Genomic DNA, 16358 nt, shown 5'->3' on the forward strand with positions numbered 1-16358 from the left:
TGTGCGAGCAAGGAGCCCTACAAACCTGACTCAGTTGCACCAGCTCTGTCAGGAGGAATGGGCCAAAATTCACCCAACTTATTGTGGGAAGCTTGTGAAAGGCTACACAAAACGTTTGACCCAAGTTAAACAATTAGTTAAACAATTTAAAGGCAATGCTACCAAATACTAATTAAGTGTAAGTAAACTTCTGACCCACTGGGAATGTGATGAAAGAAATAAAAGCTGAAATAAATCACTCTCTTCTATTATTCTGACATTTCACATTCTTAAAATAAAGTGGTAATCCTAACTGACCTAAAATAGGGATTTTTACTCGGATTAAATGTCAGGAATTGTGAAAAACTGAGTTTAAATGCATTTGGCTAAGGTGTATGTAAACTTCCGACTTCAACTGTATGTCCCACTGATAACACAGACTCACAAAGAATTTGAAAACAAATAAAACATTGATTAACTCCCATATTGTAAATACCACAATGTGCAATCACAGCAGCAAGATGCTTTACCCGTTGCCATGACAAAACGTCAAAATGTGGAGCAGAAACAACATTGTAAATACAACCAATATTTTTTCTGATTACTTATCTTCCCCTACTATTCGTACAACTATTTTCACATTGTTAAAAAACACTGTACTGTACATAGCTGATGATCTAACATTTACAATGTCTTCATCCTTCTCAGACCTTTATGATACGGTGTTTGCTGTTGTTTGTATTTTGTTTCTTCTCACTTTTGTTTATTTGTTTTTGTATTTTATAATTTTTTGTATTTTATATATATATATTGATAGATTATAGTTGGAATTCCCCTTTTTAACTGGTTGGTATATATATATATATATATATATATATATATATATATATATATATATATATATATATATATATATTCCTGTTAGCTGTTGCCAAGCAGTTAAAAAGGGGAATTCCAACTATAATCTATCAATGCCTTTGTCCGAAATGGTACCATTATCCCTATGTAGGGCACTGGTTTTTATTTTTTACCAGGGCCCATAGGGCACTGATCATCAAATGTACAGTAGTGCACTCTATAAGGAATAGGGTACCATTTGAGATGTGTTCCTTACCCTATTCATTAGGCCTATAGAACAAGCTCCACTTGCACAGTCTATTCCATGTTAACCTTTAGTAACTACTGTGCATATGACTGTCAACATTTGCCACAGACATTTAAAGGGATAGAGTCAGATGAACCAATTTTTATGTCTCCGCGTCCAGTGTGAAGGAAGTTTAGAGGTAGTTTTGCGAGATAATGCTAACTGGCTTAGCGCAAATACTGGAAGTCGTCACATGCTAGCTGTACCCAAAGACTTACAGTGTTTGCGCTAAGCTAGTGAAACTACATCCAACTTTCTTCATTATATATATTTTGTCATAACATGGTTTGTCGCCCTTAAGTTATCCTGACCAATAGTGGGATCAATAACAGTCCATCGGTCACATTCACACACACCAGTCACACACAGTAATCACATTGGTTACGCATGAGAGGTTGGTGGTCATCCACACACTCACAATAAACCATGCCGGGTCCTTCTAGCTTGTGCGTGACCCGTGAAATTGCCACCTCGGGAGGTCCCCTACTGTGAAAAGAGGGACGTAAAACCCTCGCTACACCCCCCTCCCCTGAAAAGACCTTCGCTTTAAACATTTGAAAATGAAAACAGCAATACTAATAGTTTGTCCCTCTTGAGGAGCCATAGCCAGTAGACACTTCCTCAAAATAGTCAGAATAAAGAAATCTGTCATTAACTTTTGTATTTTCCTTCTTTATTATTTTCCCCTACCACCCGTCCCCCTAATTGGAGTAAACTAATGGACAACAACAGTTAGGCTTCTACTTCAAGCTTATACATACTATATACATGTTACGGACACAGTATATTTTACATTAGTTTTTGCTAAGAGTATTATTATATTATTGTTTAACTGACTATGACTTTTCAAATCACCCAGCAGTGACCATGCATTATTTGACCCTGCTGGTCATTTATGAACATTTGAACATCTTGGCCATGTTCTGTTATAATCTCCACCCGGCACAGCCAGAAGAGGACTGGCCACCCCTCATAGCCTGGTTCCTCTCTAGGTTTCTTCCTGGGTTTTGGCCTTTCTAGGGAGTTTTTCCTAGCCACCGTGCTTCTACACCTGCATTGTTTGCTGTTTGGGGTTTTAGGCTGGGTTTCTGTACAGCACTTTGAGATATCAGCTGATGTAAGAAGGGCTTTATATAAATACATTTGATTTGATTTGCTATATGTAGAGTTAGTTCCAGGTAAATGTTGCAATTCTTCAACCGTTCCTGAACCTGCGTACAGAAACAAGCTACATATGGACAGTATCATTAAAAAGCTACATATGGACCGTACCATTAAAAAGCTACATATGGACCGTACCATTAAAAAGCTACATATGGACAGTATCATTAAAAAGCTACATATGGACAGTACCATTAAAAAGCTACATATGGACAGTACCTAAACAAGTGATCTAATGATTTTTTCTCTTTACAGAAAAATCTGCAGAGCTGGTATGGTTCTATCCTCCATATATATATATATATATATATAACATTCTATTACTTGCAAGAATTTTGTATAATAATTTAAATTGAAAAACTCAAAGTTTTGAATCCGCCGTCGTTTTGTGTATCAGTTCAGGAGATGTTATCTGAGGAAATCTTAGCCGTGTAATTTAACATCTAACTAAGGTGTTTGGGGAAGTATTTCTCAATGAAAAAAATGTGTATGAAAACGAGTCGTCTCTCCTTGATTGACAACAAAGACTTTATTTAAGAATCCCTACTGTTGACCAATCACCAACGAAGGGGCGTGGACTTCGGCTACTGACTTCGGCTTGCCTCAAGAAAAAATGGAGATTCTCCGAAACAACCGAAAAAACCCTTACCTAAGTCCAAAACGAAATGTCATCATAATATACTCTTCCGAACCTTTTCGTCTGGGAAGCATGCAGACGCCTTTAGCCTCCTTTACCCTCCCTTACCCTCTCGTGACAAGAAACCCCATGGCTACACCACCATCCCGTCCCGTCCCTTCCCCTCCTCTCCCCTCACCCCTCTCAATACCTGCCCTTATACCTCTACACACTACAGTAAATAGGCCTGCAAGCTAGCTTACACAGTGGCACGCACACACACACACCGACAACACACACACACACACACCGACAACACACACACACACACACACCGACAACACACACACACACACACACACACACACACACACACACACACACACACACACACACACACACACACACACACACGCTAGGCAGTATTGTCTGACAGGGAGAATAGAGCATCTTTTATAATGAGTTAATAATATCTGATCCCTTTTCAATGAACTCCAGAGTCAGGGCAGAGTCAGGGCAGAGTCAGGGTCCTGTGGGAGAGTCGGGGAAGAGTCAGGGCAGAGTCAGGGTCCTGTGGGAGAGTCGGGGCAGAGTCAGGGCAGAGTCAGAGCAGAGTCAGAGCAGAGTCAGGGTCCTGTGTGAGAGTCGGGGCAGAGTCAGGGCAGAGTCAGGGCAGAGTCAGGGTCCTGTGGGAGAGTCGGGGCAGAGTCAGGGCAGGGTCAGAGCAGAGTCAGGGCAGAGTCAGGGTCCTGTGGGAGAGTCGGGGCAGAGTCGGGGCAGAGTCAGGGCAGAGTCAGGGCAGAGTCAGGGTCCTGTGGGAGAGTCGGGGCTGAGTCAGGGCAGAGTCAGGGTCCTGTGGGAGAGTCAGGGCAGAGTCAGGGCAGAGTCAGGGCAGAGTCAGGATACTGTGGGAGAGTCAGGGCAGAGTCAGGGTCCTGTGGGAGAGTCAGGGCAGAGTCAGGGTCCTGTGGGAGAGTCAGGGCAGAGTCAGGGTCCTGTGGGAGAGTCCGAGCAGAGTCAGGGCAGAGTCAGGGCAGAGTCAGGGTCGTGTGGGAGAGTCAGAGCAGAGTCAGGGCAGAGTCAGGGCAGAGTCAGGGTCCTGTGAGAGAGTTAGGGTAGAGAGTTAGGGGAGAGACTGGGTCCTGTGAGAGTGGTAGAGTTAGGGGAGAGTGTAGGGGAGAGACTGGGTACTGTGGGAGTGGTAGAGTTAGGGGAGAGTGTAGGGGAGAAACTGTGTCCTGTGGGAGTGGTAGAGTTAGGGGAGAGTGTAGGGGAGAGACTGGGTCCTGTGGGAGTGGTAGAGTTAGGGGAGAGTGTAGGGGAGAAACTGGGTCCTGTGGGAGTGGTAGAGTTAGGGGAGAGTGTAGGGGAGAAACTGGGTACTGTGGGAGTGGTAGAGTTAGGGGAGAGTGTAGGGGAGAGACTGGGTACTGTGTGAGAGTTAGGGGAGAGTGTAGGGGAGAGACTGGGTACTGTGGGAGTGGTAGAGTTAGGGGAGAGTGTAGGGGAGAGACTGGGTCCTGTGGGAGTGGTAGAGTTAGGGGAGAGTGTAGGGGAGAGACTGGGTCCTGTGGGAGTGGTAGAGTTAGGGGAGAGTGTAGGGGAGAAACTGGGTCCTGTGGGAGTGGTAGAGTTAGGGGAGAGTGTAGGGGAGAAACTGGGTCCTGTGGGAGTGGTAGAGTTAGGGGAGAGTGTAGGGGAGAAACTGGGTACTGTGGGAGAGTTAGGGGAGAGTGTAGGGGAGAGACTGGGTACTGTGGGAGAGGTAGAGTTAGGGGAGAGTTATGGGAGAGACTGGGTCCTGTGGGAGTGGTAGAGTTAGGGGAGAGTGTAGGGGAGAGATCATGTGGGGAGACAATGGGAGTGGCAGACTGTGGGAACCATTTCTCCGCTGGGAACAAGAGACACTTCCACCTAGTCACCACACAGTCCCCATTCACAGACACACAGTCCCCATTCACTCACTGGCAGTTAGGGTTAGCTATTGAAGGAGAGAGCCACGCTATGCTAAATATGCAACCCACAAGGCACAATAGCTGGCTTCTCTAGTTAAACAAGCACAGAGTCTCTCTCTTTCTCTCTCAGACACAAACAGACCCTTTCTCTCGCATGGTCACAACTAAACCAGTGTGTTTCTGCTGCATGTGCGATTTTGTAGATATTATCTTTCTTTCTACCTCTCTCTCTCACACACGCACGCACACACACACACACACACACACACACACACACACACACACACACACACACACACACACACACACACACACACACACACACACACACACACACACACACACACACACACACTCGCACGCACGCACACGCATACACACGTGCATGGACACACAAAGGACCTGCAACTAGGCCAGCTGCAGTGTGTTTCCTGCCACTATGCCAGCTGCAGTGTGTTTCCTGTCACTAGGCCAGCTGAAGTGTGTTTCCTGTCACTAGGCTGCAGTGTGTTTCCTGCCACTAGGCCAGCTGCAGGGTGTTTCCTGTCACTAGGCTGCAGTGTGTTTCCTGCCACTAGGCCAGCTGCAGTGTGTTTCCTGCCACTAGGCCAGCTGCAGTGTGTTTCCTGTCACTAGGCTGCAGTGTGTTTCCTGCCACTAGGCCAGCTGCAGTGTGTTTCCTGTCACTAGGCTGCAGTGTGTTTCCTGCCACTAGGCCAGCTGCAGTGTGTTTCCTGCCACTAGGCTGCAGTGTGTTTCCTGTCACTAGGCCAGCTGCAGTGTGTTTCCTGCCACTAGGCCAGCTGCAGTGTGTTTCCTGCCACTAGGCTGCAGTGTGTTTCCTGCCACTAGACCAGCTGCAGGGTGTTTCCTGTCACTAGGCTGCAGTGTGTTTCCTGCCACTAGGCCAGCTGCAGTGTGTTTCCTGCCACTATGCCAGCTGCAGTGTGTTTCCTGTCACTAGGCCAGCTGAAGTGTGTTTCCTGTCACTAGGCTGCAGTGTGTTTCCTGCCACTAGGCCAGCTGCAGGGTGTTTCCTGTCACTAGGCTGCAGTGTGTTTCCTGCCACTAGGCCAGCTGCAGTGTGTTTCCTGCCACTAGGCCAGCTGCAGTGTGTTTCCTGTCACTAGGCTGCAGTGTGTTTCCTGCCACTAGGCCAGCTGCAGGGTGTTTCCTGTCACTAGGCTGCAGTGTGTTTCCTGTCACTAGGCCAGCTGCAGTGTGTTTCCTGCCACTAGGCCAGCTGCAGTGTGTTTCCTGCCACTAGGCTGCAGTGTGTTTCCTGCCACTAGGCCAGCTGCAGTGTGTTTCCTGCCACTAGGCCAGCTGCAGTGTGTTTCCTGCCACTAGGCTGCAGTGTGTTTCCTGCCACTAGGCCAGCTGCAGTGTGTTTCCTGCCACTATGCCAGCTGCAGTGTGTTTCCTGCCACTATGCCAGCTGCAGTGTGTTTCCTGCCACTAGGCCAGCTGAAGTGTGTTTCCTGTCACTAGGCTGCAGTGTGTTTCCTGCCACTAGGCCAGCTGCAGTGTGTTTCCTGTCACTAGGCTGCAGTGTGTTTCCTGTCACTAGGCCAGCTGCAGTGTGTTTCCTGCCACTAGGCCAGCTGCAGTGTGTTTCCTGTCACTAGGCTGCAGTGTGTTTCCTGCCACTAGGCCAGCTGCAGTGTGTTTCCTGCCACTATGCCAGCTGCAGTGTGTTTACTGTCACTAGGCCAGCTGAAGTGTGTTTCCTGTCACTAGGCTGCAGTGTGTTTCCTGCCACTAGGCCAGCTGCAGGGTGTTTCCTGTCACTAGGCTGCAGTGTGTTTCCTGCCACTAGGCCAGCTGCAGTGTGTTTCCTGCCACTAGGCCAGCTGCAGTGTGTTTCCTGTCACTAGGCTGCAGTGTGTTTCCTGCCACTAGGCCAGCTGCAGGGTGTTTCCTGTCACTAGGCTGCAGTGTGTTTCCTGTCACTAGGCCAGCTGCAGTGTGTTTCCTGCCACTAGGCCAGCTGCAGTGTGTTTCCTGCCACTAGGCTGCAGTGTGTTTCCTGCCACTAGGCCAGCTGCAGTGTGTTTCCTGCCACTAGGCCAGCTGCAGTGTGTTTCCTGCCACTAGGCTGCAGTGTGTTTCCTGCCACTAGGCCAGCTGCAGTGTGTTTCCTGCCACTATGCCAGCTGCAGTGTGTTTCCTGCCACTATGCCAGCTGCAGTGTGTTTCCTGCCACTAGGCCAGCTGAAGTGTGTTTCCTGTCACTAGGCTGCAGTGTGTTTCCTGCCACTAGGCCAGCTGCAGTGTGTTTCCTGTCACTAGGCTGCAGTGTGTTTCCTGTCACTAGGCCAGCTGCAGTGTGTTTCCTGCCACTAGGCCAGCTGCAGTGTGTTTCCTGTCACTAGGCTGCAGTGTGTTTCCTGCCACTAGGCCAGCTGCAGTGTGTTTCCTGTCACTAGGCCAGCTGCAGTGTGTTTCCTGCCACTAGGCCAGCTGCAGTGTGTTTCCTGTCACTAGGCTGCAGTGTGTTTTCTGCCACTAGGCCAGCTGCAGTGTGTTTCCTGCCACTAGGCCAGCTGCAGTGTGTTTCCTGCCACTAGGCCAGCTGCAGTGTGTTTCCTGCCACTAGGCCAGCTGGGAGCACAAGACGTGAAACAGATCAACACCTAATAAAATACCAAATACCTAATGTCATGCTGTTTGGTACACGGCAAATAATAAACTCCACAGATGGCAATTTCAAAATTCATGCAACTGATGGAACAACAATTGAAAGCGTTGATTGTTTCAAATATCTGGGTTTGATGATAGATTGTGAATTATCTTTTGGAAATCTTGTTAATTATAATAGAAAACTAACTGTAATCTTAGGTTACTACACAGATCTAAGAAATTGTTTTACTGTATCCATCAAAACTCAACCAATACCTTACTTTGCTAATTAGATGTAATTTATAAAATTGTTTGCGGATTCATTCTTGGATACCATAAGACGGGTCATTGCATGTATGAATAACTTAACAAACCATAGACAACTGCATGGTACCAATTTATTTTTAAATAAATCAACTTAAAATGTCCCTGTATACAGTATATTAAGGAACACCTAACTTTACGAGACTCACACTGCTCCTTTCGACAACAGCGGTTGGAGCAAGATCTTTCAAATACAAATCTGACTGGAATAATTTACCTATAGAAATCAGGGCATTGAAATCACACAGTGAATTTAAGAAAGCCCTTTTTCCAATGTTAAAAACAAACTATTTCTTTTTTTAACTAATGGAAACATCACCATGTGAGGATATTTGTAAACAAAAAAATATAAAACTCAATATAAAAAGCATGTAAAGTGTTGGTCCCATGTTTCATGAGCTGAAAATAAAACATCCCAGAAATGCACAAAAAAAGCTTATTTCTTTCAAATGTTGTGCACAAATTTGTTTTCATGTCTTGTTAGTGAGAATTTCTCTTTTTCCAAGATAATCCTGACACGTGTGGCATATCAAGAAGCTGATTAAACACCATGCTCATCACACAGGTGCACCTTGTGCTGGGGACAATAAAAGGCCACTCTAAAATGTGTAGTTTTGTCACACAACACAATGCCACAGATGTCTCAAATTTTAACAGATCGTGCAATTGGCATGCTGACTGGAGGAATGTCCACCAGAGCTGTTGCCAGAGAATAGAGTGTTCATTTCTCTACCATAAGCTGTCTCCAATGTCGATTTAGAGAATTTGGCAGTAAGTCCAAACGGCCTCACAACCGCAGACCACATGTAACCACGCCAGCCCAAGACCTCCACATCCGGCTTCTTCAACAGCGCGATCATCTGAGACCAGCCACCCAGACAGCTGATGAAACTGTGGGATCGTCTGAGACCAGCCACCCAGACAGCTGATGAAACTGTGGGATCGTCTGAGACCAGCCACCCAGACAGCTGATGAAACAGCGTTTTGCACAACCAAAGAATTTCTGCACAAACTGTCAGAAACCGTCTCAGGGACGCACATCTACTCGCTCGTTGTCCTCACCAGGGTCTTGACCTGACTGCAGTTCGGCGTCGTAACACACTTCAGTGGGCAAATGCTCACCTTTGAAGGCCACTGGCACACTAGAGAAATGGGCTCTTTACGGATGAATCCCGGTTTCAACTGTACCAGGCAGATGAAAGACAGCGTGTAGGGCGTTGTGTGGGCGAGCGGTTTGCTGATGTCAACGTTGTGAGCAGAGTGCCCCATGGTGGAGGTGGGGTTAAGGTATGGGCCCCATGGTGGAGGTGGGGTTATGGTATGGGCCCCATGGTGGAGGTGGAGTTATGGTATGTGCCCCATGGTGGAGGTGGAGTTATGGTATGGGCCCCATGGTGGAGGTGGGGTTATGGTATGGGCCCCATGGTGGAGGTGGGGTTAAGGTATGGGCCCCATGGTGGTGGTGGGGTTAAGGTATGCACAGGCATAAACTACACAGAACAAACACAAATACATTTTAACAACAGCAATTTGAATACACGTAGATACCGTGACGAGAGCCTGAGGCCCGTCGTTGTGCCATTCATCCACCGCCATCACCCCGTTGTCGTGCCATTCATCCACCGCCAACACCTCGTTGTCGTGCCATTCATCCACCGTCATCACCTCGTTGTCGTGCCATTGATCCACCGCCATCACCTCATTGTCGTGCCATTCATCCACCGCCATCACCTCGTTGTCGTGCCATTCATCCACCGCCATCACCTCGTTGTCGTGCCAATCATCCACCGCCATCACCCCGTTGTCGTGCCATTCATCCACCGCCATCACCTCATTGTCGTGCCATTCATCCACCGCCATCACCTCGTTGTCGTGCCATTCATCCACCGCCATCACCTCATTGTCGTGCCATTCATCCACCGCCATCACCTCATTGTCGTGCCATTCATCCACCGCCATCACCTCGTTGTCGTGCCATTCATCCACCGCCATCACCTCGTTGTCGTGCCATTCATCCACCATCATCACCTCATGTTTCAGCATGATAATGCACGGACCCATGTCGCAAGGATTTGTACACAATTCCTGGAAGCTGAAAATGTCCCAGTTCCTCCATGGCCTGCATACTCATCAGACATGTCACCACCCATTGTTTAATAACTCAACTCACCCGTGCAGATTGATCTGCATTACACCCTCTCCCGCTACAAGGAGCACCTACTAGCGATCCGGCTGAATTTTGTACATCCCATGTAAGTGGTAACGATGAAATCTAAGTCGAATTAGTTATGTTTTTGTGACCAACTTTTTATTTGGTTTGTATTATTTTCAGGGGGGGTGGGTACAGAGGGGTTGGTTACCGGTACAAAAACAATCAAATAAATGCATACAAAGTTGACCCTAACCCATTCCCCCACTTAGTCCCCATCCACGCGCCTGCATCCCCCCCAAACCATGCCCCCCCCCACCTAGCCCTCCTCTCAAACTCCCCAAAGAAAGCATGCCTCCCACTCCTTGCTATCCCTCCCCAACAACCAAGGTTGCTTATCAGTCCCCCTCCCACCCAGCCATCCCCTGAGGCTCCACTTACATTCCCCCCAACTGCCCTCCCCCACAATGACCAGAGACCCCCACACCATGCCACCCCTCCCCATGGGCCTGAAAGCAAAGAAAATAATGAAAGTTTAAATAAATATCTAGAACTGGTATATGTGTGTTGGACTTTAGATTGTTCTTTGTAGAGTCAAATATATTTATCCAGGCCTCAATTGGTCCTTGATTATATCACCATTCATTCTCTCAGTTGATAATTATAATGTAATAACATCTATCAGTAACTGTATTCACTGGTTAAATGCGAGAGAGTGAGGTGATTTCTGTCTTAGAGACAAAATCTTTTTTTTGCGTCAATGATGCCTGCCAGCAGTAATCATCTCTGATTGAGAGATTCAAGAAGCTATCATCATTAAGTAACATAACAGATGCAAAGCATTTAATATTTACGTTCATGCACCTCGAAAAAAAAATTGTAACTTTGCCCTAGAAGCATTTAACTTCAGGGCACTCCCACATCATGTGAAGGAATGATTTCGGGGACACAGTGAACAGTTGGGGGATGGTGCCAATCTCATCATAAAACATTTCCTTGTTGTTAAATACAGTCTGTGAACACAATTAAACGTATAAATTGGTGGTTCAGATTACGGTATGCCAAGGTCATATTATTTCATATTCTGTTCTAGTTAAAGGGTTGTTCAGATTCAGTTAGATCTGTTGACCATACTTTTTTAATGGCTAGCTCAGAATATGAGCTTTCCAAAAGTTGTTTATAGATATATATATATTGCAGATCAGTCCTTTCGGGGAGCCCAGATAATGTATTTATAAATCCTATCATTGGATGGTTTGGTAGTTGGGTTTTTCAAGGGACTCCAGAGGCCAGCATAGCTGACCTAAGTTGATAATATAGAAAAATGGAGTTGCCTGGTAATGTGTATGTGTCTTTCAAATCTTGGACTGTTCTCCAACCATGACTGTCCATGATATTGTCAAGGCTACGGATTCCACATTTGGATCATTGGGGGGGATGCAAAAGGCTGCCCTTCAGATCTCAAGGCATTATTGTGAAATATATGAGTACGGGCATGCCATTTTGATTCTCAGTTGCATTGTTTTTCAATTTTGTGCCAAATTGAAATTTTGTGAGCAATAATAGGACCAAAGCTTAGTTTACATTGTTTCAGAGATATATCAGTGGAGACCACCTCTTCCAGGACAATAGGAGATACCATATTACATTGTTTAAGAGATATATCAGTGGAGACCACCTCTTCCAGGGCAATAGGAGATACCATATTACATTGTTTAAGAGATATATCAGTGGAGACCACCTCTTCCAGGGCAATAGGAGACACCATATTACATTGTTTAAGGGATATATCAGTGGAGACCACCTCTTCCAGGGCAATAGGAGACACCATATTACATTGTTTAAGGGATATATCAGTGGAGACCACCTCTTCCAGGGCAATAGGAGACACCATATTACATTGTTTAAGGGATATATCAGTGGAGACCACCTCTTCCAGGGCAATAGGAGACACCATATTACATTGTTTAAGGGATATATCAGTGAATACCACTTCTTCCAGGACAAAAGGAGAGACCATATTTCTCTCAGCCAGGGGGCAGAAGAATGTCTAAACCAATTTAGGATGTGGCAAAATGTTGCCTGGAAATACAATTTCAAGTTTGGTATAGATGCATAGAGTCTTTTACCATCTTTCCGTCTTCGTAAAGTTGTTAATTTTATCCGGGATTGTTTAACTTGTGATATACATTTTGAAACTGCGCTATGAATGTTTTCCCAATACCCAGAAGGGAGGACCATGGGAAGTATCGAACAACAGAAATTCAGCTTTGGCAATATATTCATTTTGACAATAGATATTCTGCTGGTTAAAACAAGTGGGATATTAGTCCATCTACTGAGGTCGGATTGAATTGATTTGAGCATTCTGTTAAGGGTTCTGACAATAGTTTAATCTAGGGAAAGAAATATAGCTACTCCCAAATATTTAAAATGGGAAACGATTGGGATTCCATAAGTAGAAATTAAGTCCTCCATCGGGGTCTAGAGAGACAGTAAGGCTGATTTCGTTAGATACATTTCAGATCTTGAGATGGAGCTGAATTTGTCTATGATTCGCAGAGCTTTTGGGAGGGATTGAGATACATTGTCTAGATATAGTAAAATATTGTCTTTGTATAATGAGATTAAGTGATCAGTAGATTTTAGGGTAATTGGTGTTATTTTCTTCGATTGGCGAATTGCCTGTGTAATAGGTGTGAAATGGCTAGCTAGTTAGCGGGGTGCGCGCTAATAGCGTTTCAATCGGTGACGCCACTCGCTCTAAGACCTTGAAATAGTTGTTTCCTTTGCTCTGCAAGGGCCTCGGCTTTTGTGGAGCGATTGGTAACCATCCTGCGAGGATGTCAGTTGTTGATGTGTGCAGAGGGTGCCTGGTTCGAGTCCAGGTAGGGGCGAGGAGAGGGACGGAAGGAACACTGATACACCCGGTCCAGCGGTTCCATGGTGTAATAATAATAATACGAATATAATAATAAGAATAGCAAAGGTGAAATTGGATCACCTCGTCTGCTGCTTGTAGTGATTCTGAACAGATTTTGCCTGTTATAACTATGGCTGAGGGATTGGCATATAATATTTTAATCGCATTAATGAAATTGGAGTCAATTCCCATATATTCCAAGACAGAGATAAAACAGCCCAAGGAGCTTTGTTTCTGGTAAAGCATATAACATATGAAATTATATGAGATTATAAACTGGGTGGTTCCAGCCCTGAATGCTGATTGGCTGACAGTCGTGGTATATCAGACCGTATACCATGGGTATGACAAAACATTTATTTTTACTGCTCTAATTACGTTGGTAACCAGTTATAATAGCAATAAGGCACCTTGGGGGTTTGTGGTATATGGCCAATATACCACCACTAAGGGCTGTGTCAGAGAATGAGTTCATTAGAGTTAACAGCCTCAGAAATTGCAGCCCAAATAAATGATTCAAAGAATTCAAGTAAAAGACACATCTCAACATCAACTGCTCAGAGGAGACTGCGTGAATCAGGCCTTCGTGGTCAAATTGCTGCAAAGAAACCACTTCTAAAGGACACAAATAAGAAGAAGAGACTTGTTTGGGCCAAGAAACATGGGCAATGGACATTAGACCTGTGAAAATCTGTAATTTGGTCTGATGAGTCCACATTTTAGATTGTTGGTTCCAACTGCCGTGTCCTTGTGAGACGCAGAGTAGGTGAACGGATGAACTCTGCATGTGTGGTTCCCACCATGAAGCATGGAGGAGGAGGTGTGACAGTGTGGGGGGTGCTTTGCTGGTGACACTGTCAATTATTTATTTCGAACTGAAGGCACACTTAACCAGCCTGGCTACCACAGCATTCTGCAGCGATACGCCATCCCATCTGGTTTGCGCTTAGTGGGACTATCATTTGTTTTTCAACAGGACAATGACCCAACACACCTCCAGGCTGTGTAAAGGCTATTTGACCAAGAAGGAGAGTGATGGAGTGCTGCATCAGATGACCTGGCCTCCACAATCAGCCGACCTCAACCCAATTGGGATGAGTTGGACCGCAAAGTGAAGAAAAAGCAGCCAACAAGTGCTCAGCATATGTGGGAACTCCTTCAAGACTGTTGGAAAAGCATTCCAGGTGAAGCCGGTTGAGAGAATACCAAGAGTGTGCAAATCTGTCATCAAGCCAATGGGTGGCTACTTTGAAGAATCTAAAATATATAATAGATTTTGATTTGTTTAACACTTTTTTGGATACTACATAATTCCATGTTTATTTCATAGTTTTGATGTCTTCACTATTATTATGCAATGTAGAAAATAGTAAAAACAAAGAAAAACCTTCAATGAGTAGGTGTGTCCAAACTTTTGACTGTTATTGTGATTTTTCAGTTTTTTATTTTTAATACATTCGCAAATATTTCTTAAAACCGGTTTTTGCTTTGTAAGTATGGGGTTTTGTGTGTAGATTGATGAGGGAAAATAACAATTGAATCTATTGTAGAATAAGGTTGTAAGGTAACAAAATGTGGAAAAAGTCAAGGGGTCTGAATACTTTCTGAATGCCCTGTATATATACACCCAAGTCCACTCCAGGGCGATGTGAATTCAGGCAAAAGAACCACTGCAACGTTAGCTAGATCGGGTCCAGAACTTCGACGGTTGCTAGCTTCGCTAACGTTAGCTTAAAAAAAAAATCAAACCAATAACACGTTTGACAGCGAATTCATAACGTCCGTCGGTTCAAAACACGCCTGAAAGCAGATAAAAGTAGTGAACTAGACATGAAGTCGTTCTCTCTAAATGCCGACGTTTAAGTCCTAGCAGAGTATGTCACACGATGGCGTGCCAAACATCCATGGCGCTCATGTCCTCTTGCCTGCATGGAATCGACATTGACTATCTTTCCCTGACGTCGTTTACTAATTTCAATCACCAGTTTATACCTCCCAGTATCGGTTGCTCCTAAATCACGACTAACGGTGATGCAATACTTTTTTTTTTCAGAGAACACTGCCGCCATGTTGCTTTGGTCCATGCTATCCGGACTCCTTGTAACATCCTACCTCTCAAACTCAAGGTGGCATTCTGCCTTCTCCCTACAGTTCTCAGCCATTAGCTTCGCCCACGACTGGTTTATGTGAACTATAATCACAACACTGTGTTTTAACCTTTAGAAATGTCAATAATAATCATTGCTTGTGATTACGGCTTTCAAAACACATGGCCCTTATCTTTCATCAGCAAGATTTAGTTTTATTTAACCTTTATTTAACTAAGAAATATTTCTTACTGTAGCAGATTACTGTTCCAGATCCACAGATCCATACAGCTATGGAGCTTCCATCCTACTAAACTACACTGTAGCAGTAGGGCACAGATCCATACAGCTATGGAGCCTCCATCCTACTAAACTACACTGTAGCAGTTACAGATCCATACAGCTATGGAGCCTCCATCCTACTAAACTACACTGTAGCAGTTACAGATCCATACAGCTATGGAGCCTCCATCCTATTAAACTACACTGTAGCAGTTACAGATCCATACAGCTATGGAGCCTCCATCCTACTGAACTACACTGTAGCAGTTACAGATCCATACAGCTATGGAGTCTCCATCCTACTAAACTACACTGTAGCAGTAGGGCACAGATCCATACAGCTATGGAGCCTCCATCCTATTAAACTACACTGTAGCAGTAGGGCACAGATCCATACAGCTATGGAGCCTCCATCCTATTAAACTACACTGTAGCAGTTACAGATCCATACAGCTATGGAGCCTCCATCCTACTAAACTACACTTCCTGAGGTGTTCAGAGTATGCTAGATAGCGAATTAGCTCAGGTTGTCTCCTCGTCTGTTTTCTGTAAACAAGCGCTGGAACATGGAGACATGGCTGTGTGAGAACACTAACCCTATCAAGGTGTGTATCAATTGAACCTTTTATTTTATGGAAATTATTTGTTGCTGATATGAAAGATAAGGTCCTTATGCTTCTAAAACCGCACCGGAAGCATCACGTGTTAATGTTTAGACTGAGCGTCACGCGCTAATGTTTAGACTGAGCGTCACGTGTTAATGTTTAGACTGAGCGTTTGGGGCTCTTAACAACAAAACTCCCCACGACAGAAGACGCCTTCGTCCAATGACTTGGATGTGTGGAACTGAGAGTCAGGATCAACGGCTAGGGACATCCCTACCCCATTGAAATTGAAAGTGGTTATGGTTAGGGTAAGGGTTAAGGGTAGGGACATCCCAAGGATCCCGGATAGCACTGACCATGTTACTTTCCAGCTGTTCGCAGCTGATCTGTGCATGGAGACAGGCGGACTCTGTAACTAGGCAACGGTAAGAGGTTCCCATGGCACCAGTGTGGATAAAAAGATGGTGTGAGTGAGGACTGGGAAGGTCTTTTGTTCCAGAATACAATAGGA

Source organism: Salmo salar, chromosome ssa14 (assembly GCF_905237065.1).
Source record: "Salmo salar chromosome ssa14, Ssal_v3.1, whole genome shotgun sequence".
Taxonomy (NCBI): domain Eukaryota; kingdom Metazoa; phylum Chordata; class Actinopteri; order Salmoniformes; family Salmonidae; genus Salmo; species Salmo salar.